Source organism: Caretta caretta, chromosome 14 (genome assembly GCF_965140235.1).
Source record: "Caretta caretta isolate rCarCar2 chromosome 14, rCarCar1.hap1, whole genome shotgun sequence".
NCBI classification, from domain to species: Eukaryota; Metazoa; Chordata; order Testudines; family Cheloniidae; genus Caretta; species Caretta caretta.
In genome coordinates, this window is record NC_134219.1 from 35890151 (window position 1) to 35917074 (window position 26924).

At 54.6% G+C, this 26924-nt stretch overlaps 1 protein-coding gene and 2 pseudogenes across 1 annotated transcript in view; 2 read left to right on the forward strand and 1 right to left on the reverse strand.

Moving 5' to 3' along the window:
- LOC142069220 (E3 ubiquitin-protein ligase TRIM11-like) overlaps nt 1-26924 on the reverse strand; it is a 264114-nt gene that overhangs the window by 65848 nt on the left and 171342 nt on the right. The gene's annotated exons all lie outside the window — the stretch shown is intronic.
- Nucleotides 2095-2983, forward strand: LOC142069185 (olfactory receptor 287-like; annotated as a pseudogene).
- Nucleotides 12599-22737, forward strand: LOC125621472 (von Willebrand factor A domain-containing protein 5A-like; annotated as a pseudogene).

Here is a 26924-nt window from a genome sequence, read left to right on the forward strand (position 1 = left end):
TATATGTCTATATATGCAAGTTTATTTATGTATTAACTGTTTGCAGAATCAGGGCATTAGATGTTATTCATAGGATATTATTCATAACAAAATAAATGGTTTATATTGAAGAGAGAGAAAATATAATTGTTGATTGCCCGTGTTGATTAGACTTTGATATAAAATATTTAAGGCTGGGATTTTCAAAGTTGTCTGAGGGAGTTAGGCACCCAACTCCATTACATTTCATAACTCCCTTCAGATCCTTTGCAAATTCAAATCCAAATAGGGAGGGGGACTAAATTTAGGTTATGAAAAATGAAAAATCAGAAAACCCAAAACAAGCAATCAAACAAATATTCAGAACATTCACTGTAAAAGTCATTGATAGATTTCAAGTTAGGGACAACTTTTTCAAAAGTGGCTTCTAATGCTGAATGCCTCAAATTTGAGACCTCAGCATTAATCCATCTGTGAAGGAAACTTTTGGCCAGCACTGGGAACCTGATATTTTTTTCTGAAGGTGTTTTCGAAACTCGGCATATTACAGTTTTGCTGTATTTGTGGGTCTTGCGGTCTGTTGCTTAGCACAGGTGTCTAGGAGTGAGGGTACCTGGATTCTGTGCCGAGCTCTTTCAGGGATGCATAGAATAGCTGTTGTATCAAAGGAACAGGAATCAGTACACTTGGGTTCTATTCCCATTCTTTGAGGGGTGTTAGGATCGTGGTTGGAGCAGAGCGGGGGCTGAGAATCAGGGCTCCTGGGTTCTATTAACGGTTCTGGTTGAGAAGTATGTTCCACTGACTAAACGGGGAGAAGAATTGCAGACTCCTGGCATAGCTGGTCAAAAATGTTTGAAATTCACAGTTTTGATGAAATTCTTCATCAGAATTTAAAATTCTGATAAAAAAGGGATGCATTTTTTGTGATTTTTTTTAGGAAAACTGCTTCCTTTGTTCTTTGATCCTCTCTGGCCCTGAGCTTTGCTGTAATTGGCTCACTGCATGACCTTGCACACCTCAGTATCATTTTGTCAAAGGAGGTTGCAACTGACTCATTTTCAACCACCAAAAATGAATGCTGGTTTATAGATGTAAATGGTTATTTATGCTCCAAAATTGAGTAGCTGTCCTCTGAACTGCAACTTTGTATAACATCCCCACTCCAACTTGGGACTTCAGCAGGCTTAGAACCTGAGACTTTCTGCACAAAAAGAATTAAATGTCCTCTTGCATTGTAGGAAGGAAATTGACAGGTACAAATCTCATGTGTTCAGTATTGACCTAAGTCTGCTCCCACTGACTCAATGACAAAAATCCTATTGACTTCCTCGGGAGCAGAAATAGGCCTATACTGAGAACTTTTGAAAAGCTCACCCTATTTAGCAGGGATTTTCAAAAGAGACGATGGGGTTTTATTCACTTCTAAAGGAATCTCAGATTGTGCTGAATGCCTAACACCCATAGGTCTCATTTGAAAATGATTTGGCTCCTGAATCCTGAATAATTTACAGGAAAAATGTTGTTTTTTCTGTTGACATTTTTCAGGGTTTTATCAAAAGGACAACCCCCACCCCCCCCCACACACACACCCAGAAAACAATCTTTTTATTTGAAAATTTTCAATTTAAAACAACAAAAATATAAATTAAAATAAAATCAATCTTGGGCTTTGGATGCTGACTGTGGAAAAAACATGTTTCATTGACAAAAACTAAAAATTGTTTTTTCAAGGAACACCTGAAAATGGAATTTCTATCATGAAAGTTTCTTTTTGGTCCAAAAGCCACTTTCCACTGGAAAAAAAGTTTCCACAGGAAAATTTAGGACAAGCTTAAATTCACCCTGTGAGCAGGAAGGCTCCAGAAATGTACTAGCAATAGGATATTTTCAGCCTTAAACCATTATTTCCTGCCTCTTTTAATTATCTGCTCTTTCTGTGCATCAAAATCATCTGCATCCCACAAAGCCACAGTTGTGTTTAATCAGTTTAATTTCATGTCTTCATTTGTTTTGGCAGGTAAAACAGCTGACCGCACTGGAAAAGGGCTATCACACCAGTGTGAAGGAATTTATTCTCCTGGGATTCCCTGGGACCCAATATTTGCAGATATTGCTCTTTGTGCTTTCCTTGTCGCAGGAAATGTGGCGATCATAGTCCTAGTGGCAACCAGCCGTCACCTTCGCACCCCAATGTACTTCCTTCTCTGCAATTTCTCCTTCTCGGAGGTATGGTAGACCACAGCTTGTATCCCAAAGACGCTTGCCAACTTTGTGTCCCAAAGCAAATCCATCTTCTTCGTCAGCTGTGTCCTACGGATGTATTTTGTTTTCTCCCTAGGATGCACAGAGATTTTCTCTTGGCTGTCATGGCCTACGGCTGCTATTTGGCTATATGCTATCCTTTGCTCTATAGCTCCATCCTGAACAGCACCTTGACTGCTCAGCTGGCTGTTGGCTCTTGGTTGTGTGGTTTCCTGGCTATTTCTGTCCCAGCATTTCTGATCACCAGGTTGTCCTTCTGTGCCCTAGTGTCATCCATCACTTTTTTGGGGATGTAGCACTGTGGATAGTTCTTTCCTGCACAGATACCTACCTTATTGATCCGGTGGCCTTTATTATCTCCTTCATCGTCATCCTGGGCTCCTGTGTCATAACCCTGCTCTCCTACATTTACATCATTTCCACTGTACTGACAATCCCATCAGATAAGGAATGGAGAAGGGCCTTTTTAACTTGCTCTTCCCATCTCACAGTTGTGATTATCTGGTACGGTTCGACCATTTTCCTACATGTCAACCCTTCCATGCAGAACTCACTGGAATTGACCAAAATAGTCACCGTCTTGAATACTATTGTCACACCCCAGTTGAACCCTTTCATCTACACACTGAGGAACCCAGAGGTAAAAGAAGCCCTGAGGCATGTATTCAGGGAAGCGATGTTTTTCAAAATGTGCTGGAGGTCATTGGCTGTCACAGAAAATGTGGTGAAAGAAAAATGAGTCTGAACATGGAAGATATACCAAAGTTGATAGGGTACTGAAAAAACAACAACAATCCCTGAGGGCCAGAAGTCTAAAGGTAATTAGATGCCTAACTCCAATGGAAATCAATGTGAGTTAGGTGACTAAATACCTTTAACAATCTGGTCCTCAGTGTCTCACATCCTTGAACATTTACAGCCAGATTGTTAAATGTATTTAGGTGCCTAATTGGATTTTCTATGAGTTTTCAGGGCCTAGATACTTTTTAAAACCCCACTAAGCACCTAAATACCTTTCAAAATCCAGCCCTTATGCATTATTATCCTCTTACTTTGTATTTAATTTAAAATGAAACAAATTGCACATGTGCCAATTATTTATTTATATTAAAGCATGGCCTGTGGAGAGGATAGAGATATCGACAGGCTTGGCAGAATTCAATTTTTATTTTTTATAATTTTGACAGAAAATATCAAGGTTTATTTGTGAGCATTTTTTAAAAAAATATTGTCTATTTGTATTTTCACACTTGTGGGAAATTGCTGTGGCGTGTCAGACAACAAGGTGGGTCAGAGAATAATTATTTAATGACAACTGGTTTTTTGGACCTTTTTTTTTTTTGGTCGGTTGACAGTCTGTATGGCGAAACTGGCATTTCCTGACATTTACTGATAAAAATTTAACCCTTCCAAACCGAGGTAAGATAAACCCACAGGAACCTCAAATCAAGACCCCAGTGGATTTTGAAGGGGATTCAGAATAAAGTTCTGGTTCCAGTTCCAGACTGGGTAAAAACCCAGATTGGTATTTTTGTAGGCTTCTTTTTTTCTTTGTTTTTAGTACACGGGCATTCCAAAACTTTGGAAAGATTGATTTCACACGGATTCTGCCGGTTTGGACTGAAAATATATGAGAATAGCTTGCAAAATTTTGATGATGTCAAAACTGAATCCAGAATCTTAGTCCTGACTCACCTTTAAAATCACAGTGTGAGAGGATGGGGATCCCCACCCCCCACTCCCTGATACCCCCTCACCCTCGCTGCGAGCATCTCAGCAAGGAGAGGAGACGTCTTTAGAAATCATGAGATTGGCTTTAAATAATAAATGCTGGGTTCTTTTGATTTGCTGTCTGGTTTTTGAGTCTGTAGGGTGCACTTCATGTTTTTAGGGTTTTCTCTGTAACCATGAGTATGCCCTGGTGGCAAGAGGACTGGACTGCAACTAGGAGAATGAAGTGAGCTGTAGCTCATGAAAACTTATGCTCAAATACATTTGTTACTCTCTAAGGTGCCACAAGTACTCCTTTTCTTAGTTCTATTCCTGGCTCTGCCATTGGCTTGGTGGGTGACTTTAGGCAAGTAATGGTGTTAGGGGGCTGTATAGTCCGCAAGTCAATCAGGAAGTGAGTGGGTGGGTGGGTGTGTGGGCAGGGGGAAATGGGAACAGGGAATGGGGATGGGGAAATTGGAATCATGTTTAGCTAAGGGCAGGAATGGGAACAGGGACACAGGTAAGGCTCTATGGTATCAGAGCTGGGAAGAGGGACACTAAGGAAGGAAACTGGAATCATGCTTGCTGGAAGTTCACCCCAATAAACATAGAATTGTTTGCACCTTTGGACTTGGGGTATTGTTGCTCTCTGTTCATACGAGAAGGACCAGGGAAGTAAGTGGGTGAAGGAATAAGCCCCCTAACAAATGGCTTCTCTCTGTGCCTCAGTTTCCACATCTGTAAAATGGGGATAATGATTCTCACCTCCTTTATATAGTGCTTTGTGATCTATGGATGAAAAGAACTACCGAAGAGAGAGGGATAATGATTATGTAAAAGAAAATATGAAAGCTGATCTGTTGTTTCAAGCAGTTGAGATTTGAAGAAAAACAACAAATATTGTGAGACAGACATTAAAAATCATAAGAAGATCCTAGCCCCACTGATGTCAATGACAGAACTTAATTTCAGTGGGGCCGGGATTTCATCCTACATTGTCCAGAATTTTATCTTAACCCAACATTCAAATCCTTTGAGGCATGCCTGCTGTCTAGGGCTAGACCTTCAACTGCCAATTTACAGTAGATTAGCATCCAATCTATCAAATGTACTTAAAACATACAGATGTGCTACGTACAATTAATATCGCTTCATAAAATAACATGGAACTGGTTAAGATTTTGTGCAATCTGATTTACCTAATATTCACATAAAGATCATTGTAAGTGGTCACTCACTGATTCATATAAGCAGTGTCCATGTTTCCATTGAATCTTGAGCCCATTGACTTTTGTGAGTGTAAATTCTAACGTTTCCATGCACTCACAGGTGTTAGAATAGTGAAGTGCCTCCGAAATGTGGTGCTTTTGTGGATAGCTATCACTTTGGGCCTGGTGGAGGCTGTTTTCAAAATGGTAAAGGTTATGAAAGTGATATGTACAAGGAAGATTAAGTCCACAAATCGTTCTCAACCAATTTAGTTTATTCTGTGAATTCTACTTTTGTGAGACACTATGCACTTGATCAGTCTGGATTTATTTATTGTTGGAATACCTAGATAGTACAATAAATTAGATTAGATAGATAGATGTGTATGGGGACACAGAGAGAGATAATTTTTGTTAACTGTGATCTCCATACAGTTAATACACCTTCATTTCCCCTGATACTTGAATAGAATTTTACTGGTAGCTTTGGTTTCTCTTCGCAAACATGGATGTTTCAAATGGAATTTCTAGATTGTGCTTCACTGGACCATCGGAGCACCTGAAACAATTCAGGAAATATCATTTGATGGTTCACAAGGATAAAAGAATAATTCAAGTTACTGATTTCACAACATACTCAACTCAGTGTACAGTGATAGCAAGACATAAGGTCAGCTCCCAGACTGCTGCAGTGCGCATCACAGCATGGGGAGTAGATGGCCAGCCCTCTATGGAGAAAGAGGTGGTTAGGGACTATTTAGAAAAGCTGGACGTGCACAAGTCCATGGGGCCGGACGCGTTGCATCCGAGAGTGCTAAAGGAATTGGCGGCTGTGATTGCAGAGCCATTGGCCATTATCTTTGAAAACTCGTGGCGAACGGGGGAAGTCCCAGATGACTGGAAAAAGGCTAATGGAGTGCCAATCTTTAAAAAAGGGAAGAAGGAGGATCCTCGGAACTACAGGCCAGTCAGCCTTACCTCAGTCCCCAGAAAAATCTTAGAGCAGGTCCTCAAGGAATCAATCCTGAAGCACTTACATGAGAGGAAAGTGATCAGGAACAGTCAGCATGGATTCACCAAGGGAAGGTCATGCCTGACAAATCTAATCGCCTTCTATGATGAGATTACTGGTTCTGTGGATGAAGGGAAAGCAGTGGATGTATTGTTTCTTGATTTTAGCAAAGCTTTTGACACGGTCTCCCACAGTATTCTTGTCAGCAAGTTAAAGAAGTATCGGCTAGATGAATGCACTATAAGGTGGGTAGAAAGTTGGCTAGATTGTCGGGCTCAACGGGTAGTGATCAATGGCTCCATGTCTAGTTGGCAGCCGGTGTCAAGTGGAGTGCCCCAGGAGTTGGTCCTCGGGCCGGTTTTGTTCAATATCTTCATAAATGATCTGGAGGATGGTGTGGATAGCACTCTCAGCAAATTTGCGGATGATACTAAACTAGGAGGAGTGGTAGATACGCTGGAGGGCAGGGATAGGATACAGAAGGACCTAGACAAATTGGAGGATTGGGCCAAAAGAAATCTGATGAGGTTCAATAAGGATAAGTGCAGAATCCTGCACTTAGGACGGAAGAACCCAATGCACAGCTACAGACTAGGGACCGAATGGCTAGGCAGAAGTTCTGCAGAAAAGGACCTAGGGGTGACAGTGGACGAGAAGCTGGATATAAGTCAGCAGTGTGCCCTTGTTGCCAAGAAGGCCAATGGCATTTTGGGATGTATAAGTAGGGGCATAGCGAGCAGATCGAGGGACGTGATCGTCCCCCTCTATTCGACATTGGTGAGGCCTCATCCGGAGTACTGTGTCCAGTTTTGGGCCCCACACTACAAGAAGGATGTGGATAAATTGGAGAGAGTCCAGTGAAAGGCAACAAAAATGATTAGGGGTCTGGAACACATGACTTATGAGGAGAGGCTGAGGGAACTGGGATTGTTTAGTGTGCAGAAGAGAAGAATGAGGGGGGATTTGATAGCTGCTTTCAACTACCTGAGAGGTGGTTCCAGAGAGGATGGTTCTAGACTATTCTCAGTGGTAGAAGAGGACAGGACAAGGAGTAATGGTCTCAAGTTGCAGTGGGGGAGGTTTAGGTTGGATATTAGGAAAAAAATTTTCACTAAGAGGGTGGTGAAACACTGGAATGCGTTACCTAGGGAGGTGGTAGAATCTCCTTCCTTAGAAGTTTTTAAGGTCAGGCTTGACAAAGCCCTGGCTGGGATGATTTAATTGGGGAATGGTCCTGCTTTGAGCAGGGGGTTGGACTAGATGACCTCCTGAGGTCCCTTCCAACCCTGATATTCTATGATTCTATGATTCTACATAGAAACACAGCAATTAATGTGAATGAGGGACCTGATCACCTCATATGATATGATTTTTATTGTTCACTTTTTGTCTAATATGCAATATAAATCCCAGGCTGATGGTTTGAGGATCTGAGTATTTAAATTAAAGACTTATTTACCCTTCCTATGGAGTGATTATCAAGTTGGGATACAAGCTTGGGTACTGATGTTACAAAGGGACATTGGACCAAATTCACATCTGGTGTAACTCACTTGACTTCGGAGAATTTGCCCTAGTGTCTCACAGGAACAGAGTGGGTAGACAAAAATCTCCTTCAACATGAGCCCTATATAAATACAAAAGAGGGATATACATTACACTTTAAAGTAAGAGGACTGCAGTTACAGTGCAATGGCCCTCTGAACTGAGCGGTGACTGCGCCTAAGGCTGTGACTTCCTCTGCCTCCATCAGAGGGGAAGGGCCCGTCCCCCTCCCTGCACCCAGACGGGGCCGGTGGCTGAGCTGAGAACCCAGCTCCCACCCCAGAGCAACCAGCTCAGGATGGCACGAACTCTCCTTCTACTTGTGCTGGGTAAGTGACCTCCCTCGGCCTGCTTCCCTCTGTCTGTCTATCTGTCTGGAGATCCCCCCCGCCCCCCCGCAGCATCCCTCCTGCCCTCTGCACCCCCATCCCCTCCCTGGAGCTCTCACTTCTTCTCTTCTCTTCTCTTTTCTCTCCAGATTCTCCCCAGGCCGGTGTCCCCCGCAGGTAACAACCTCTCCTTTCCTTGCTGAGATGCTCGCAGAGAGGGTGAGGGGGTCTCAGGGAGTGGGGGGTGGGGATCCCCCTCCTCTCACACTGTGATGTTTGGAATTGCAAGGAAGGGGGGATCCCTGGGTGCCCCCCGTGTCATCCTCTGGGTGGGTCAGGCTGCCCCGTTCACAGGCGCCTCCTATGAACCTGCCCCAGCAGCAGCTACGGTCCAGAGCCACTTCCGTGGGGGTGGAAGAGCGAACCCAGTTGACGCGTGCTTGTGGGGTCCATTTGGTGGGTCCCAGCTCTGGCCGTAGGGGAGAAGATGCCCTCATCCCCCTGGGCGCTACCTCATTGGCAGCCTCAGCAGAGAGAGCGAGGTCTGGAGGGGCCATGGAGACTGACCTCCCACCTCCCCATTACAATTAGTCCCCCCAGGCCAGAGGCCTGTGGGTGTGCGGCTGTGTGTGTGTGGGGGGGGCCTCTCTCTGCCCCAGCTCTGGGCTCCCACCCACAGAGGACTCAGGGCCGGGAGTGCAGATCCAGCACCATCCAGCGGGACATTAAAAGCAGGATCCGCAGAGACCCCAGAGGAAACGCGGTGGGTGGAAAAACTCCCCCCTGCCTTCCCCACATGCGGCCGAGCTTCCACATGTCTCTCGGGTGCCTTCTCGCTACTGAGAGGCAGGTGTGACGGTCAACTGACGGGTTCTCACCCCTCTTTCACCACTGCCCTCTGGATGGAGAGTGTGGGGTGAATACCCTGATGGGAAAGGGGTATCTTGGAGTTGAAACATTTGCATCCACAATCCTCCCCGCTTTTTGCGCCATAAAGGGGCAGGAAGGAGCAAGGGGCAGTTTGGAGACCCCCTCTCCCCAGCCCCAGTTCAATGGGGGGACATGGCAGGATGTGTGGAGCGAAGAGTTTGCAGACAGTTCCTGGCTCCCGGGTGGGCGGGGGCAGCGAACTGTGCAGACGGTCCCTGCTTTATAGAAGCTGGGAACGGGGAGCTGGCAGACGCTCCCTGGCTGGGTTGGGTGGGGGGGGTGAAGCGTTTGCAGACGCTCCCTGGCTGGGTTGGGTGTGGGGTGAGGCGTTTGCAGACGCTCCCTGGCTGGGTTGGGTGGGGGGTGAGGCGTTTGCAGACGCTCCCTGGCTGGGTTGGGTGGGGGGTCAGGCGTTTGCAGACGCTCCCTGGCGGGGGGCGGGGCTCCGGGGACACTCTCCCTCCCAGCCTGGCTCAGAGACCGAGCGAGGAGGTACCGGGGGTGCGGATCGGGCCCCAGTCGAGCCCCCTCCCCTGGGGGACCTGGCCCCAGCCCCCCCTTCCCCTCCGTGTCCAGGGCCCCCCACCCCCTGGTCTGGGCCCATCCCCCGACTCAGGGCTTCGCCCCTGCAGAGTCTCCCCGCCCTGGCTGTGGGGCCCTGCGTGCCGGGGCGGGTTTGGGGGTGTTTGGAGGGAGGTGACCCCGAAACGTTTTTGCCCCGCCCCCCCCGATCCACCCTCCCGTCCCGCGCTTCTCCCTGCGTGGGTTTCCCAGGGGCCATCCCCGTGGCGCCCGGCCGGTGTGAGGACACAAATCTCAACCCTCCCCTTTTGCACCGGGGGGCACCGGCCCTGACCTGCTCCCCACAGGCTCCTGGGGTCCGCTGGGTCCCATGAGGGGTCGGAGCTCCCCCCCCCCGCCCCGCCCCGCCCCGCGGCTCCCTCGCACGCCAAGAAGCAGCTGCTGCAGCAGGAGCCGCCGCCTGTGAATCGGCCGAAGTTTCACGCCGACTCCCTTCCTCCGGGCGGGGAATTAGGCATCAGAGTTCAGTGCCGGGACCAACCGACCCGCCCCGCGCCCCGCTGGAGCCCTGCCCTGGCCTCAGCCCTTTCCCAGCCTAGGGAGCGCAGCCCAGAGAGGCGGTAAATACCTGCGGGGGGAACGTGGCCTGTCCTGTGGCTGGGAGTTGCAGGCAGATGAATTCAGGCGAGGAGGGAGGCTCACCTGTCTGGCGGGGAGCGGGGGGGGATTAGCTGCTGGCCCAACACCCCGGGGCCTTGGGTGGATTCTCCATCCTGGGCCATGTGTGAAGCCGGGGGGAGGTTTGTCTAGAAATCTGCCTACGTTCCCCCCCCAGCCCCCCAGGTGATCCCAGTCTCCCCGTCCCACCTTCCAGCTGGGAATTCTCCAGGCGGCTGGAGTGGTGACGAGCAGAAACGAGGCTCGGAGAGTGGGGTTGGGAGCCCCTCTCGCTCACGGCAGCTCTGGCGTTCCTCGCCCCCATCCCACCCTCAGCTCCCCGCTTCTCCGCAGAGACTCCCTGCGCGCCTCAGAGCCAGATTTCTGCTGCGGGAGAAATCAACCGGCTGCCGCCCTCTTACCCCGTGTGACGAAGTGGGACTGTTCTTAATGTTTCCTCTGAATAGTGTGGGGGTGCCTCAGTTTCCCCTAGGCAGTTCTTAAGTATCTAGGGGGTGGGGTAAGGGTGTATGATCATTGCAGAGCCCTAGAGGGCAGGGGTGTGCAGGAGTCTGGACACAGAGAATGGCCGACACCCTGTTTCCTGGCAACTGATGGCCTGGGCCCTTCCCCCCCTGCAAGGTGAGAGCTAAAAGGTTGGAGAACAAAGGAATCAGGTGACCACCTGGCCCGGGAAAGGAACAAAGCCCAGAGGAGGAGGGGCTGGAGGGGGTTTTCAGTTTGGGGCTGGCTGGGACATGGAGTGAAGTGCAGACGTGGTTGTCTGGCTCACTGCCCCCCCAAAATGGACCCAGCTGAGGGGTCCCGTTCTCTGCACCTGCAAGCTCTGTTTTAGACCATGTTCCTGTCGTCTAATAAACCTTCTGTTTTACTGGCTGGCTGAGAGTCACGTCTGACTGCGAAGTTGGGGTGCAGGACCCTCTGGCTTCCCCAGGAGCCCCGCCTGAGCGGACTCGCTGGGGGAAAGCGCACGGAGGGGCAGAGGATGCTGAATGCTCTGAGGTCAGACCCAGGAAGGTGGAAGCTGTGTGAGCTGTGTGTCCTGAAGACAGGCTGCTCACAGAAAGGCGACTACCCCAGAGTCCTGACTGACTTCATGGGGAGCAGTTCTAGAGCATCACCCAGGGACTCCGTGACACCCCGTCGTAAGGCAGCAAATCCAAGGCCCAGGCCGAACGGCTCGGGGGCGTGGAGCAAGAATGCTGGGAGCCCCTGGGCTCAACCAAGGGCTGGATTTCACCCCCGTTGGGGCAGGGGGTCTATGGCGACTGCTCCAGCCTGGGGTGAAAGCTGAGTAAATAGCAGGGCCGTGTCCCTGCCAAGAACGGCCAGGAGCTGGAGGCTGCTCCACAAACCTCTGCTTCTCTGCAGGGCGACAGTGGGGAGAAGGGCCTAGCTGGGTTAACAACCCCCCAGTGACCGACCCGGGTCCCCTGCAACCCCTGTCGCTGTTCCAGGGGCCCCCCCAGGGGCTGGGGATAAAACCCAGCAGTCCTGGCTCCCAGCCCCCTCATTCTAACGCACGAGTCCCCCATCCCCCTTCATTCCGTCTGACCCCTGCACCTCTCCTTCCTTCCATCTGTCCATCCATCCCCATATGGCACCCCCCTATGTTTCTCTCTCCACCCCCCAACTCCCAGCTGTACCCCAGTCCCTGCCTGCCCCTCCCTGCCAGGGGCTGGTGCAGTTGGGGCAGAGCCGTGACTCTGATCTCAGGAGCTTGGGCCTGTGGGACTCCCTGCCACAGGACCTGGCTGAGCAGAGGGGTGGGGCTGGGGTCTCAGAGCCATCTCCGAGTGTGTGTGTGTGGGGGGGGGGGTCAGGGCACCCTGTGCCCATCAGTTTCCATGGGAACCCCGTATCTCACCCCCCCCACCTTCCTCTCACACAGATCCCTGACCCTGGAGCCGAGATGATGAGCTGTGGCCTCCTGACCAGCTCCAAGGAGCCGGGTGAGTCAGGGCTGCGGGGGACGGTGCCGTGAGGGGGAGGGTGGCCCCATGGCTGATGTGGCTCCTCCCCCTGGTGCCCGTGGTGGGCCTGTGGCTGACGTCCCCCTCCTCCCAGTGCCCCTGCACCGCAGCCTGGTGTCGGTGTTGATCCGAGGCTTTGTGGAGGACGTGGGCTGCCGGCTGCTCTGCAGGAACGAGGAGCCGGGGCCCGTGGAGGCCGTGTTCAAATTCCCCGTGGACGCCGAGGCGGTTGTCGACACCTTCCAGGCCCAGCTGTGGGGGGCCTGGATCCAGGCCCAGCTCCAGGACAAGAGACAGGTGCTGGGGGCGGGGGTCCCGGGGGGGAGAGAGGAGAGGGCCAGGCTGGGGGGATCTTGGGGTGACCCCATCTCTCCCGGCAGGTGCATGAGCTGTACAGGGATGTGCTGGTCGGGGGGACAGGGGATCTCGGGGTGACCCCGTCTCTCCCGGCAGGCACAGGAGCTGTACGGGGACGCGCTGGCCGGGGGGCAGAGCTCGTTCCTGCTGCAGCAGGAGGGGGCTGGGGGCAACGTGTTCAGCTGCTCCCTGGGGAATTTGCCCCCCGGGGAGGAGGCGATGCTGACCCTGAGCTACACCTGCAAGCTGCCGCTGGAGCATGACGGGGCCGCCCGCTACGTGCTGCTGACCGTGCTGCACCCTCACTACACGCCCCACGGTGAGACCCACAGATCCCCCTGCGCCTCCTCTACACGCCACACTGTGAGACGCACAGGTCCCCACTTCGCGCCCTCCAGTGAGAACCACAGATCCCCTACCTCCATCACTATGAGACCCACAGCCCTCCCCCCCCATGCGCCCCATGGTGAGACCCACAGATCCCCCCCATACTCCCGTGTACCCCGGCTGTGTGCTTCCAGCCATGCTACACCCCTTTTACATGTCTCATGTTGAGACCAGACCTTTAGGTGCCCTAGATCCCTCATAACTCCCTGTACCACATAGCCCCCAGAACCCCAGCTACACACCCCACGGTGAGTGACCCCGCAGCCTATAACCCCCAAAACCTCCATAGCCCCTTCTACGTACCCCACAGTGAAAGACCCACATAGCCCCCATAATGCCCCATAGGCCACTACTGTGTTCCGTGCGGTAAGTGGCCCCCCCAGGGTCTGGAGTCCCCGCCCCAGGATATGTGATCCACCCCAGCCATCCTGAAATCCCCTGATATCCTAGCCTAATACCCCCCAATATCTCATACCCCCTATCCTCCCCCCACTCTCCCAGCCCCCTGGCCCTCACCCCTGTGTCTCTCTCTGCAGGGTGGGATGGGGAGAACATCACCCAGGAGGTCCCGTATGTCCTCCACGGGGAGCTGCCCTCCACCCTGAGCCTAAGCGCCATGCTGCAGTCGCCCCAAGGCATCAACTGCTCTCCAACTGCCCCCTCACCCCCCTGAGCTATACAGCCGGGAACCTAACCGCTGCCCAGGTAAGGGCTCACCTGGACACCTGGGTCCTGGCTATCCCCACTGGGAGGAGGGTGCTGGGGGAGGGTTCTGGGGTAAGGGGTGGATTCCAGGGAACGGGGCTGTGGGCTGGGGGAGAAGGTCCCAGGGGGTGAGAGATGTGGTGTAGGGCAGGGGGTGGGTCCCGAAAGGGGGAGCATGGGCCAGACTCTTTGGGTGATTGTGGGGGTGGCGGATCGAGCGACACCAATGGATCTGGGGAATTTCCCAATTTCTCTGGGGAAAATCTGGACAGGCTGAAATCTGCCAGTTTGGGGATGCAATCCCTGGCAGTCGCTGGGCTCTGTAAGTCTTTAGTGTCTGGGATTTTCCCTCGCCTTGTTTCTCAGTGGAAGTAAATGGAGGTGGGGGGACCAGGAAAATGTCACCCCCAAATTGGAAAGATTTAGCCCCCCCAAAATGTCAAATGTTTGCAGTTTTTCACCAGGAAAATCCAAGTTCCCGCGTTGGCCTTTGGGGTTGTTTTTCCTTCTCTTCTCTCCACCTAACCCGGGGGGGCCCAGCCAGCATTCCCAGGGTCTGCCCCTCACCCCGTCTCCATGGGGGGGGTGCTAAGCCGGGCGCGAGAGCCAGCGGGACCCTGACCCCCCCAGGAACTGTGTGAAGGTGACTGTGTGTCTTTCGCCCCCCAGGTGTCGCTGGCCCAGGCCCCCTCGTGGGACCAGAACTTGGAGCTGCTGGTGTATTACGTGAAGCCACACAAACCCAGCGCGGTGTTGGAGGCCTGGCTGCCCGGAGCCGAGCCAGGTGTGGGAGGGGATCCTGAACCCTACTACCCCTGGGCGGGGGCGCAGAGGGGGATCCATGGGGAGGGTGAGGTAGGTGCTGAGCGGTGACATGGGATCGGGGGGGGGCCCGGGGCAATGAGGGGGATGATGGGGGAAAGGGGGGTCCTAGGACTGATGTAGGTGGGTGCTGGAGGAATCTGGGGGCAGGCGAGGCTCAGGGGACAGGAGCGGGGGGGTCTTGGTAGAGCTGGTGTTGGCAGGGCGGGGTGTCTGGGAGCAGGTGGGCACTGGGGAGCACTGCAGGTTTGGGAGGCATGGGGGAGAACTGGGGTTGGGAGAGCAGGCCCTGGGGGGCTGGGTATTGGGGGTGGGGGGATCTAAGGGGAGAGGGAGTGGGGGAGGGACAGAGCAGTGGGGGTGGGTCTCTAGGGCAGTTCGAGGTGCTGACAGGGCTGGGTATTGGGATTGGAGGATCTAGGAGGAGGGTGGTGTGGGGGGAGGGACAGAGCAGTGGGGGTGGGTCTCTGGGGGGCGGCTCTGAGTCATGGGGCTCTGAGGGGGCGGCTCACAGGGACTCAACCCCATGCCCACCCCATTTGGGGGCTGGCCCCCATCTCCCCGCAGGCTCCCTGATGGGCGACCTGGCCATGATGATGACCTTGCTGCCCAGTATGCCTGAGGCGGTGCCGGCCCAGAGCCAGCCGGGGAGTTCATCCTCCTGCTGGGCCGCTCCGGCAGCGTGGCCTGCCCCCTGGACGGCAGAGACCTCTCCCGACAGCGCATCAACAGCACCAAGGTAGGGCCAGACGGGAGGCTACGCTCGATGGGCCCGTGGGGCCGTGCCAGGGGAGCAGCCCTGGCTGGCTGGGCCCGTGGGGCTGACTCTCCATCCGTCTGTCTGTCCCCAGGAGACCCTGGTTCTACTGTTGAAGAGTTTTCCCCTGGGCTGTTATTTCAACATCTATGGCTTTGGGTCTGAGTTTGAGTCCTTCTACCCGTGAGTCCGAAGGGCAGGGAGCAGGCTGGCTGGGTTAGGGGGCAAGGCTGGTTTGCGAACAGAGGGTGTCTCTTGGTTAGGGGGCAAGGGTGTCTGTGGGTTAGGGGGCAGGGTGGTTGGGGGCAGGGGGTGTCGGTGGGTTGGGGGTCAGGGCATGTCTGTTGGTTGGGAGCAGGGGTGTCAGTGGGTTGGGGACAGGGCTGGTTAGGGGGCAGGGCTGGTTAGGGGACAGGAGTGTCGGTGGGTGAGGGGACAGGGCTGGCTGGGGGAAGGGTGTCCCTGGCTCCGGCTGTCCCAGCCCCAGACCTGTTGGCGCTCCCCGCAAGCAGAACGTGGAGAATACCCAGCAGACCAAGGCCGAGTCCCTGCAGCCCCTCCAGCTGCTCCAGGCTAACCTGGGGGCACCGAGATCTTGGAGCTGCTATGAGCCATTTACCGCAGCCCCTGCCAGGACAGGCACCCACGCCAGGTACTGGGGCGCTGGGGCCAGCCAAAGGGGAGGGCTTGGAGAGTGATTGTGGGGGTGAGGGGTGATGTGGGGGGTCTCAGAGAGGGATGCAGGCCTGTGGGGCCAGACTCACAGACTTTCAGGACAGAAGGGACCATCGTGAACATCTCATCAGGCTCCAGCTCCTCGCCCGCCCCACCCCCACCCCCGTGACACTGCTCAGCCCCTCGCTCCCCCCGGGGACAGCCCCACCTCTCAGGCTGAGTCACCGCCACCCCAAACCCTGAGTTACAGGCGTCAGGTCACAGCGACTCCCCCCAGTTGCTCCGGTTCAAACCAGTGAGTGCCCCAGGCTGCTGAGGGAGACCAACCCCCTCGGGTCTCTGCCAGTCTGAGCCAAGGGAAAATCCCTTCCCCACCCCACACGTGGGGGTCAGCTTGCCCAGAGGATGGGGGCAAGACCCCCCACAGCCAGCCCCCTGGGAAGGATTCTCTGCAGTAACTCTGAGCACCCCCCCACTCCCAGGGCCCCGCTGCCGCCCATGGGGTGTTTGCTCCCAGCTGTTGCTGTGGGCCATATGCCATTACAGGCCCCTCCTTGCCAGCCCTCCCTCCCCCCCGCCCTGCTCCCCTCGGAGGCTGTTCAAGGGGGAGACCCTGGGAGAGGGGCTGGTGCCCCTGGGGGTGTGAGCAGGGCATGGCAGGTAGCAACCGGGGGGTGGGGGTACCTCTGTATAGAGCTGGGAGGGGCAGCGCTTTGTGCTGTGCCCAGCTCTGGGGGGTGCCCTGCAGCCCGGAGGGGCAGGGAGGTCACTGGTGGGGGGGTCAGGAGGAAGATCCTGGAAAAGTGCCCACAGCAGTCGGTGGGTTCTTGTCTCCAGGGGCCGGTGAACAGGTGATGGGTGGGGGTCATGCCTAGGGGTTGGGGATCACAGAGATAGGGGAGGTCAGCAGTCCCTGTCTGTCAGCCCCTCAGGAGAGATCTCTGGGAGGGGAGGGATGGGGCTGGGGGTCTCTGGGAGGGTCAGTGGGGCAGACTCTCCAGGGGGCTGCTCCCGTTCCCAACAGGGAGGGGGTGTCTCTGGGGGGGTTGGGGTCCCCGGCTCTGACAGCGTCTCTTTCCCCCTCAGCTGTTCGTGTTTATGGACGGGGAGGTAGAGAACACCCAGGACATCATCGCAGAGGTGCAGCGTCACCGGGGGACCCACAGGTAACTGGAGGTGCCTAACCCCCCCCAGCCCTGCCCCCATTCGCATTGCCATCATGTGGACCCTCACCACCATAGTGTCCAGCATCTGCCCAACCATTTGCCTCACCCTGCCTCCTAGCCCTGCCAATATGGGGAGCCCCCCCAGTCCAGCCAGCCCTACTGGCCCCTCTCCAACTGCCCTGCCCCCCCAGCACCGGATGGACCCCACTAGCTCTGCCCCTCCCCCTCCGGTCTCTGCCCCCCAGCAGGTGCTTCTCTTTCGGCATCGGGGACGGGGGCATCTGATCAAAGGCATCGCCCGGGCAGTGGGGGGAAGCGCCGAGTTCATCACCGGCCAGGATCGCACGCAGCCCAAGGTGAGAACCCAGCAGTCCTGGCTCCCAGCTCCTCCACTCGAGCCTACTAGACCCCACTCCCCCCCAGAGCTGGGGACAGGACCCAGGCATCCTGGCCCACCCTGTGTGTCCCGGTCCCCCACCAGGTGCTGCAGTCTCTGAAGCGGGCCCTGCAGCCGGCGGTGACCAGGATCTCACTGAGCTGGGATGCAGGCTGAGCTGATGCACTGGGACCCCGAGGTGATCTTTGCTGGGCAGCGGTGCCTCGTCTATGCCCAGCTCCGCGGGCAGCCCCAGGTGAGAGAGCGAGGTCCCCGCCCTGGGATGCCCCCAGGTCTCGGGGTCAGCGACTGAGCCAGGAGCCCCACAGTCCCCTCCTGGGTGATAACTCTGACCCCTAACGATGACCACTGGGCCAGGGATCTCTGTGTTACCCCAGCCCCATTGATCTGAATGGGAATTGATAAATCTGACCCCTAACGATGGCCATTGGGCTGCAGGTCTCTGTACTAGCCTGGCTGCATCGGTCTCAGGGCCGGTCTACACTACAAATGTTCATCTCCTGCCGACGTAGCACTGTCTGCACAGGGGGCTAAGGTCGGTGTAACTACGCCGCTCATGGGTGTGGATTTTTCATGCCCCTGAGCGATGTAGTTCTACCAAAGTATGTAGTGTAGACGAGACCTCAGTGGGGATTGATAACTCTGACCTCTGATGACGGCCACTGGCTGGAAGTCTCTTTGCTACCCCAGCCCCATTGAGCTCAATGGGGATTGTTATCTCTGGACCCTAATGACGGCCATTGGGCTTACTAAGCCAGCCCCCCAACTGGTGTTAATTGGGTGTATTTGTCCCCTTTGTTCTGTAAGCTGGGTCTGAGGGGTCCCAGGGCATCTTCTCCCCCCTTGCATTCCACCTCTGACCACCTTTCTTTCCCCGCAGCCCCCAGACATTCCCATGGGGGGCATCACCCTGCAGTACCGCATCCAGGACCAGACCTACAAGGAGACGCTGCAGTTCTCCCTGCAGCCACAGGATGGAGACAGGTGACAGCAATGCTCCCCTGGCTCCCATCCCCCACCCCAGGCAGCTGGGTCCTGCCCCCCCACGTCCTCACCCCAGCAGAGCAGAGACAGGATGGGACCAGTCCCCCTTCTGTGGCCACTAGACCGCACTCCCTTCCCGGGGCCAGGATAGAACCCAGGAGTCCTGGCACCCTCACCCCCCATCCTGCTAGACCCTGCACCCCTCCCCGCAGCGGCTGGAACCCAGGCGTCCAGGGCTGACCCCATGAATCTCTGTCCCTGGCACAGGCTGCCCGTTCACCGGCTGGCCGTCAAGTCGCTGCTGCTGGAGCTGGAGGGGGCCGTGAGCACAGGATCAGAGGGGGACCGGCGCCAGGCACTGGAGGCCAGCCTGAGCTCGGGGGTCGTCTGCTCCCTCATGGCCTACATGGAGCGGGGGCAGCTGGTGCAGGGGCTGCTGGTGAGAGGGATGTCCCGCTGGCAGGTAACCGCCAAAGGGACTGGGACTCCTGGCGCCGGGGGGGGACCCAGCATGTGGGGGGAATTCGGGTGAGAGGGGGAACCTGGCACTGGAGGAGGTGGGGGGAACCTGGCGCCAGGCAGGGGGGCAATTCAGGGAAGGATCCCAGCACGGGGGATCCCAGTGTAAGAGGGGGGGACCCAGAAGGGGCATGCAGGGGGCATCATGTTTATGGGGTGATGTCCCTTTGCCCCTCTCCCTGACTCCCGGGGGCTGTGCTGTCCCCTCCCTGCTCCAGGGCAACGGCGACCCCAATCCCCATACCTCTGGGGCATGGGGAGAGCAGGGGCGCTGGCAGGGTGAGACGGGGAGTAGCCCACGGGGGTGTGTCGTCCCACACACGCACAGGAAGAGTGGGACCTGTGCCAGACAGACGGACAGAGACAGACAGGCATGCAGAGACCCAGAGTCAGACAGGGACAGAGACCGAGAATCAGACGACAGACCCAGACGGGGACAGGACGGAGAGACGCAGAGAGAGAAACAGACCCAGTCAGACAGACCGACCCAGACAGATGCAGGGACAGGAGGGGCGGGCACATTGCTGTCATGAGCAGACCTGGCTAGTAGGGGCCTCTCGCCCCCCAGCATCCTGCCCTCATCCATGGAGTGCAGCACCCAGCCCTGCATCCCCTGGGGCTGGAGGAAGGGTCCTGGCTGAGGGGAGAAGAATGGGGCTGTGGGGACTGGATCTGGGGCTCACAGCCGGGGGGAAGGGGCAGGAGCTGGGAGATCCTGGCTGTGATGGAGCTGTGGGGAGAGGAGAATGGGGCTGGGTGTGGGGGGGTCCCAGCTCGGGGAAAGGGGCTGGGGGGTATGGAGGAGGGGTCCCAGCGGTGCGTTGGCTCTAAGTGCTGGGGGGGGGGTGGAATTCTCTTCCCTCCCTTTGCTTCTCTGGGTCTGTTTGCATGTCCATCTGCTCCCTAAATTTCGATTTCATCATGGACTATACGGAGGTGATAGACTGCGTCTCCGTAGACCCCATCTGCGAGCGGCCAGCGAGCGGAGTGCGCCTGGACGAACCGAACCAGCGCAGCGTCTTCGAGCGCTTGTCCCGTGACTTGGCTGCGGCACGTGAGTACCTCTGCCACGCGTGCCTGCAGCTCCCGAAGTTGCAGTGGGGGAGGTTTAGATTGGATATTAGGAAAAACTTTTTCACTATGAGGGTGGTGAAACACTGGAATGCGTTACCTAGGGAGGTGGTGGAATCTCCTTCCTTAGAGGTTTTTATGGTCAGGCTTGACAAAGCCCTGGCTGGGATGATTTAACTGGGAATTGGTCCTGCTTCGAGCAGGGGGTTGGACTAGATGACCTTCTGGGGTCCCTTCCAACCCTTATATTCTATGATTCTATGATTCTAAGTCCAGCGCCGGCCATCTCCTCCCTCGCAAGCGCCTGTCCTGTCTCCGTGGCCTCCCAAAGCTCAGCCCGGGGGGGCCCAACACAAGGGCAGACAGTCCTGCAATCAGGGGGCCCCACCGGAGACGGCACCCCAGAACGGTGAAGGGGGCTGGGAGTCAGGACTCCGGGGGTGGGCCAACGCCAGGGTGACGCTTCATCAGGTTAGAGACCCGTGTGCCCTGAAGGTCACGGAGCTGTGCAAGTCTTTAAACACTACATAGAAAACGAAGGAAATTCCTGAGTGAAAAACCTTTGTGTCGCTGAGGGAGGGGGAATTCTTGGCTGTTTTTTTTAGTGTCGTGAAGCAAATTATCTCAAAAGAAAATGAATACAAAAATAAGGAAACCCCCAGGCAAAAAAAACTCTGTGAAGGTGGAATTTGGGGTGTGTGTGTCAGTGAGCTAAGGGTGTGTGTGTGGGGGTGGGATCAGTAGTTTTTCCTAACAGGAATGTCTCTGAGCAGTTTTCTCTGAAATAAACCCAGAGGGAAATTCCCAGGCAAAAAAACCTTGTGAAGCTGGGTCTGAGCTTGGAGGTTTGTACAGGTGAGTTCAGGGGCAAAAGTCTTTATTGGCACCTTCTGGTTTATAAATGAAGAAACCCACGAAAGGCAGAAATTTTAAAGTGAAGGTAACCTTAAAACCTGCATTTGGAGAGTCTGGAAATACAAAGTGACTGTAGCCCAGATAACGTTAACTCTGCCCCGTAACCCTGGTCCATGCATGGCTATACTATCATATAGACTCTGTAACATCCCATCCCCCGCTACCCCTTTGGACTCTTGTGTCTCTCTCCAGACATAGGTCCTTATCGCAGGTTGTAGTGGGGGATGGTCCCGGGGACAGACTGTGTTTGAGAAACACCGTGGGGTTGTGGAATTAATGCCTGGGCAGGAACAGTCACAGGGAGTTGGGTGCCCATCTCCGATTGAAAGTTAATTGTCATCCCATGGGTGCAAGAAGGGGCAGAGTTAAGGATGTCTGTGGTGGGGTAAAGGGTGCAGAAGAGCAGGTAAAGGGTGCAGAGGAGCAGGTTAAGGACACCCCTGAAGGGACAGAGTTAAGGACACACAGAGGGTGACAGTTAAGGTTGTTGGCTGTCCCCCAGCCTGGACAGGCCATGTCGCTGTTCTGTACCCACAACCCTGTGCCAGCCCCATCTCCCTGTGTCTCTCCCCAGAGTGGGCACCGGAGGAATCTCCCTTGCTAAGACTGGTGTCTCTGCAAAATGCCGACGACTTTTGGAACCTGGACCCCCGGCTGGCTGCTGTGCTGGGGGTGAGCGAGACCGACGCCAGGGGGAGGATACCCAATGAGATGAGCGGGGGTGCAGAGGAAAGGGGAGAGATCTGGGGCAGGTGCCATGGATTGGGCCTGTTCTCTGCTCCCAGATGAGATTGGGGGGGGTAGTCTGAGGGTGACTGGATTAAAGGACCCCTGAACTTGGAGCCCAGTGGGCGAGACGGGCCCAGATCGGGAGGGAACCCCCTAACGGGATCGGAGCATTGGATCGAGGGGGCCCAGGGCCACATGGAGGCGCCCAGGTTGGGCCCTGTCTCAGGCCATCTCTCTACTCCCTGGACATGGCACTGGGCATCTGGGTAGCGGGTCCACGGTGCTGGAGCGGGGGCGATAGGAACCCTCCGAGTCACGGTGGGGGCATGGAGTAGGGGTCCCTAGGGAAGGGGGAGGGCTGGGTGAGGGATGGAGGTCAGGGGAGGGGGCCAGGCTGGGTGCTGACTCAGGCTGTCTCTATCCTGACCCCCACAGGACGTGACCCCTAGCATCTGGGCCACGGTGCTGGCCATGGTCTGGCTGCACGGCCGGGCCGTGGGGTAGCGTGACGAGTTGAGCTGCTGGAGGCCAAGGCTGTGGGCTGGGTGCAGGACTGAGCAGGTGAGAGGGAGCCTGGGGGGTGGGGGGCAGGGACAGTGTCCAAGGTCTCGACCCTGAGAGCCCCTGCCCCATGGGGCCCCTGAGTCCTGGGCCCCAGGAACCTCCATCCTCACACCCCTGTCCCCACGGCCCAGAGCCATGAGCCTGCCCCCCATGTCCTATAGCCCAGCCCCCTTCAGGGCCCTGAGAGCCTGTGCCCCATGGGTCCCCATTCCTGAGATTCCTGCCCCCCAGGGCCCCACAGCCCAGCCCTCTAGAGCCCCCATCCCCAGCCTCTCCCCATCCCAATCCCAGCACCCTTCCGGGGTTTCCATGCCCCGCCCCCCAGCACCTTTACTTCCCAGCTTCCCAACCCCCACGACAGTCCCCCACGTGCTGTGAGCTCTCTTCCCTTTGCCCCCAGGCCCTCCCCTCATTCCCCAGGCTGGTGTCTCTCCAGTGCCCCCCTCTCATTTCAGGGGCCCGGCTGAGCGAGTGCCTGGAAGCCGCCAACGCGCTGCTGGGCTGCAGCGTTGGCCCTGCCATCTTCGGGCTCTGAGCCCCTTCCAGGATCCCCACACCCGCTCCCCAAACTACCCTGGGCTTCCAACTGGGAGCCCGAGGGCCAGCAGGGGACACTGGGTGCAGACCCACCTGCCCGGCCTGTGCCCAGCCAGGAGCAAACCCCCAGCTGGGATCCCACCTCTACCACCAGTTCGGATGCATCTGCCTCCCACTGGCTGAAGAGGAGTGATGGCTGCCCCCCGGCTCCACCCCACTCTGACCCACTGTTGAGTAACCCCCATGCTGCTCACAGCCACCGCCTCCTCTCTGCATTGTGGGGGAGTTCTCGGGATCGCCTGCATGAATGTCACACATTTCTTCGCTTTTTACAAATGACTGAGGGGTCCCTCTGTAAACATCCCCGGCCCCCACCCCAGAGGTGGCTGCACTGACCTCACCCTGCATGAGCCATCCAGTGTCAACCTAGTCCCATCTGCACGGAGTTCAGCTACTGGACAGCCAGGCAGACCAACAGGATCTTTGCTTGTCCAAACACGACCTCCTTTTGTCGTAATGGCAGTTTTCTCTTCACTGGACAATCCTGAACGCAAACACGAGCACGTTTAAGAGAAAAAATGAGAGAAAAAATGGCTTAATTCTTCATTTCCTCTCTGCCTAGGTCCAGACTAGAGCTGGTCAGACATTTTCCAACTGAACAATGCTGGGTTGGCAAATGCAATTCCGTGGTGAAGGCTGAAAGGTGGAATCCGGCAGCAGAGGGAGGAAGCTTGCCCCGTGCTGCGTGTTGTGAATCCCTCCCCGTTCACCAGCTGCTGAATTCTCTACCACAGGAAGAAATGCTTCAAAACCTGACCGTCCATCTCGACGGTTAATGCTCACGCTGTGTCCATCCTGGGCAGCACCGGGCCCTTCTCAGGACATCCTGGGACTCAAGCAAACGATGAAAGAACTCAGCTGGTTAATTCCCTGGAAAGAAAGTGCTGTTTTTATCAAGAAACTGCAGGAACATACAGAAGAAGCAAATAATGACAGGTTTCAGAGTAACAGCCGTGTTAGTCTGTATTCGCAAAAAGAAAAGGAGGACTTGTGGCACCTTAGAGACTAAACAATTTATTTGAGCATAAGCTTTCGTGAGCTATATCCGATGAAGTGAGCTGTAGCTCACGAAAGCTTATGCTCAAATAAATTGTTTAGTCTCTAAGGTGCCACAAGTACTCCTTTTCTTTTTAAGAAGCAAACAGTTTTCCCACTTCATGTTAACCAGCACTGACCCCCTTTGAACAGCTTTCACTATATGACTCTGTGCTGGGTGGTGTCCCTATTTCAGCCTTTCCGTGTCTGAGAAGGCAACTCAACAAATTCAATTTACAGCCACATTGTGCAGCAACTCCAGGGAAGGATTAAGATACCAGGTAATGGATTAATTGCCTTAAGGCCTGAAGGAATGCTGCCCTGGGACTGAGATTTCCCCAAAGGCCAGACGGAATTCAGAGATCTTAATTCTCACTTCCCGCTATGAATAGGGGAACTTCAATACCAGCGGTGACATCCTGGCCCCATTGAAATCAAAGGCTGTTTTGTCTTTGACTTCAACGGGCATAGTATTTTAGCTCATATTACAAGGCTTTTGCAAATTACGAGGCTTTCGCAAATTGAAAATCCCAACCTACTATCCTGTTCCAAATCCAATGAAGTCAGAGGAAAGGCTCTTCCCACTGAAAACTCCAGCCAGAGTGAGTCTTTCCACTGGTCTTTAGATAAACTCCGTTGGTAGAAGCTGATTGCCTACCTCCCTTCGGCGCCTTTGGATATCCCAGCTTTCAGCTGACTCCAGTGGACTTTGAAGCAGACCCAGTCTGTATACCTAAGCCTTTAGATAGATAAATAGAAAATCCACACATAGAATAACAAAATAAAATCATACAACCATCTGTACTCACACATATGTGACCATAAATAGCCTCACGTACTGTAGCACACCCATTAATGTATGAACCCTCCAGCCTGTAATGCCCCATCCGTGCCCATCTGGTTCTGGGTCCTAGGTCCTCTCCTTGGCTCTGGCTAGGCTTGGCATGCTAGTGACTAGAGCAGGGGACTGGCCCATGGCGTTCCTGGGTTCTGTTTTGGTTCCTGGAGGCAAATGTGGCCTAGTGGGTTGAGTAGGGGGGATTGGGACTCAGGACTTCTGGCTTCTACTGTGGTAAAAGCATCACAGAGAAACCAAGACAAGAAACCAATGTAAACACACTGAGCATAGCAGGTGTCACCCGTCAGTCTTATGGGGCCCCAGCAGGTCAGAGTCTTTCCAACGCTTCCGCCAGTCCAGAAGATCCTGTCCGTAGATGGGTCCGAGTCAGTTCAAGCTCATCCTTTCAGAGCAAAAGTCCTTTCTTTGTTTCCTCGTTTCTGGAAAATCCAGCTTGACCCAATGTGTGCGAACCCCCGTGAGGGCGTGGAACTTCTGTGGAGCGGATCAGTTTGCGGTGAGGTGTCTACACTGCATTGTAAACCCAGGCTTGTGGACTCGGTGTTTCCAAGCCCGTGCTTGAGTGTCCACGCTGCATTGGAAGCCTGGGTTTACAATGCTGGGTTTGGGTTAGCTGTGCTAACATGTCCGTACTGCACTGTGCAGACCTTCTGACTCGGGTCTGTGGCTTGACCCACGTCCACACTGCACAATGACAGGGCTTGGACCCGAGTCTCAGTGGGAGTCGGACTTTGACCCATCCCCCGAGCAGCATCCTAGGACCCTGGCCCTGAGTGCTTCCTGCGCTGAGTCAGACTGACCTGTGTGCACGCAGAAGGGGGCCTTGGGCTCAGACATGAGTCAGAGCCAGGGCATAGGGTGCAGTGTAGACATAGATAGTGAGTTGCTTTGCTTTACTCACCCCTCCCCTGGTATTTTTGGTTCCTGGAGGAGCTGGTATAGTCCTCCCCCATGGAGTTATGTACAATTCCTGGCCCACAATGATACATAAACTTAATACAATGTGGTCCTCAAAATATTGATGGGGTGCGATATCTAAACTGGCCTGCAGAGAGCATCCCAGTGATGCACTGGATTGGGGAACATGGGTGCTGAGTTCAATTCTCAGCTCTGTCACCGAATCATAGCGTGACCTTGGGTAAGTCACTTCATTGCTTCGTGCCTCAGTTTCCCCTTTGAAAAATAGGGATGAGGATGATGATGATATTCCCACTTCCAGTTGTGCTATGAGGATAACTTGAAAAATACTTGGGAGTCAGACACGACAGTGCTGGGTGCGGTATAATACCTTGGGTAGATACATGAAGGGTAACGTCTTGGTCAATTACTGAAGCAGAAATAGTTCTGAGCAAGAAACTTCACTTATCAAATGTATATTTCACACCTCCTCTTGGAATAAATCCTTTAATCTTTGAGTCAGCGAGAGTAAACCTAGACCATCCCTAACAGGTGTTTGTCCAACCTGGTTTTAAAAACCTCCAGTGACGGGGATTCCACAACCTCCCTTGGAAGCCTGGTCCAGAGCTCGATTACCCAGAGAGAGAGAGAGAGAGTTTTTCCTAATATCCAACCTGAATCTCCCTTGCTGCAGATTAAGCCCATTGCTGCTTCTCCTCCCTTCAGTGGCAATGGAGAAAAATGGATCACCGTCCTCTTCAGAACAGCCCTTCGCTTATTGGAAGCCTGTTGTCGGGTCCCCCTCAGTCTTCTGGTCTCAAGGTGAAACATGCCCAGTATTTTAACCTTTCCTCACAGGTCAGGTTTTCTAACTCTTTGGTCATTTTTGTTGCTCTCCTCTGGACTCTCTCCAGTGTGTCCACATTTTTCCTTAAGTGTGGTGCCAAGAACCGGACACAGTACCCCAGCTGAGGCCTTGCCAGGGTTGAGTAGAGCAGGACAGTTACCTCCTGCGTCTTACATACGACCCTCCTGTTAATACAGCCCAGAATGCGACTAGGGCTTGGGCCTGTGTTATACGCGAGGGAAGATGAGATGGTCCCATAGTTTCCAAGGCCAGAAGAGACCAGTGAGTCATCCCTTTCCGTCCAGTCCCTATAATGCTGCTTCCTTCTCATTCTTTATCCTTTGCTGCCCTCTGGCGACTGCATGAAGCAACCAGAATTTCATGGACACCTGCTGTATTCTCCATCTTTTCTCTTTACCGGTTCGCTTCCAAATGCTTCCCATTTGTCAGTCAAAACTCCTAAGCAGCAAGGGCTGGTTGGGGCGCT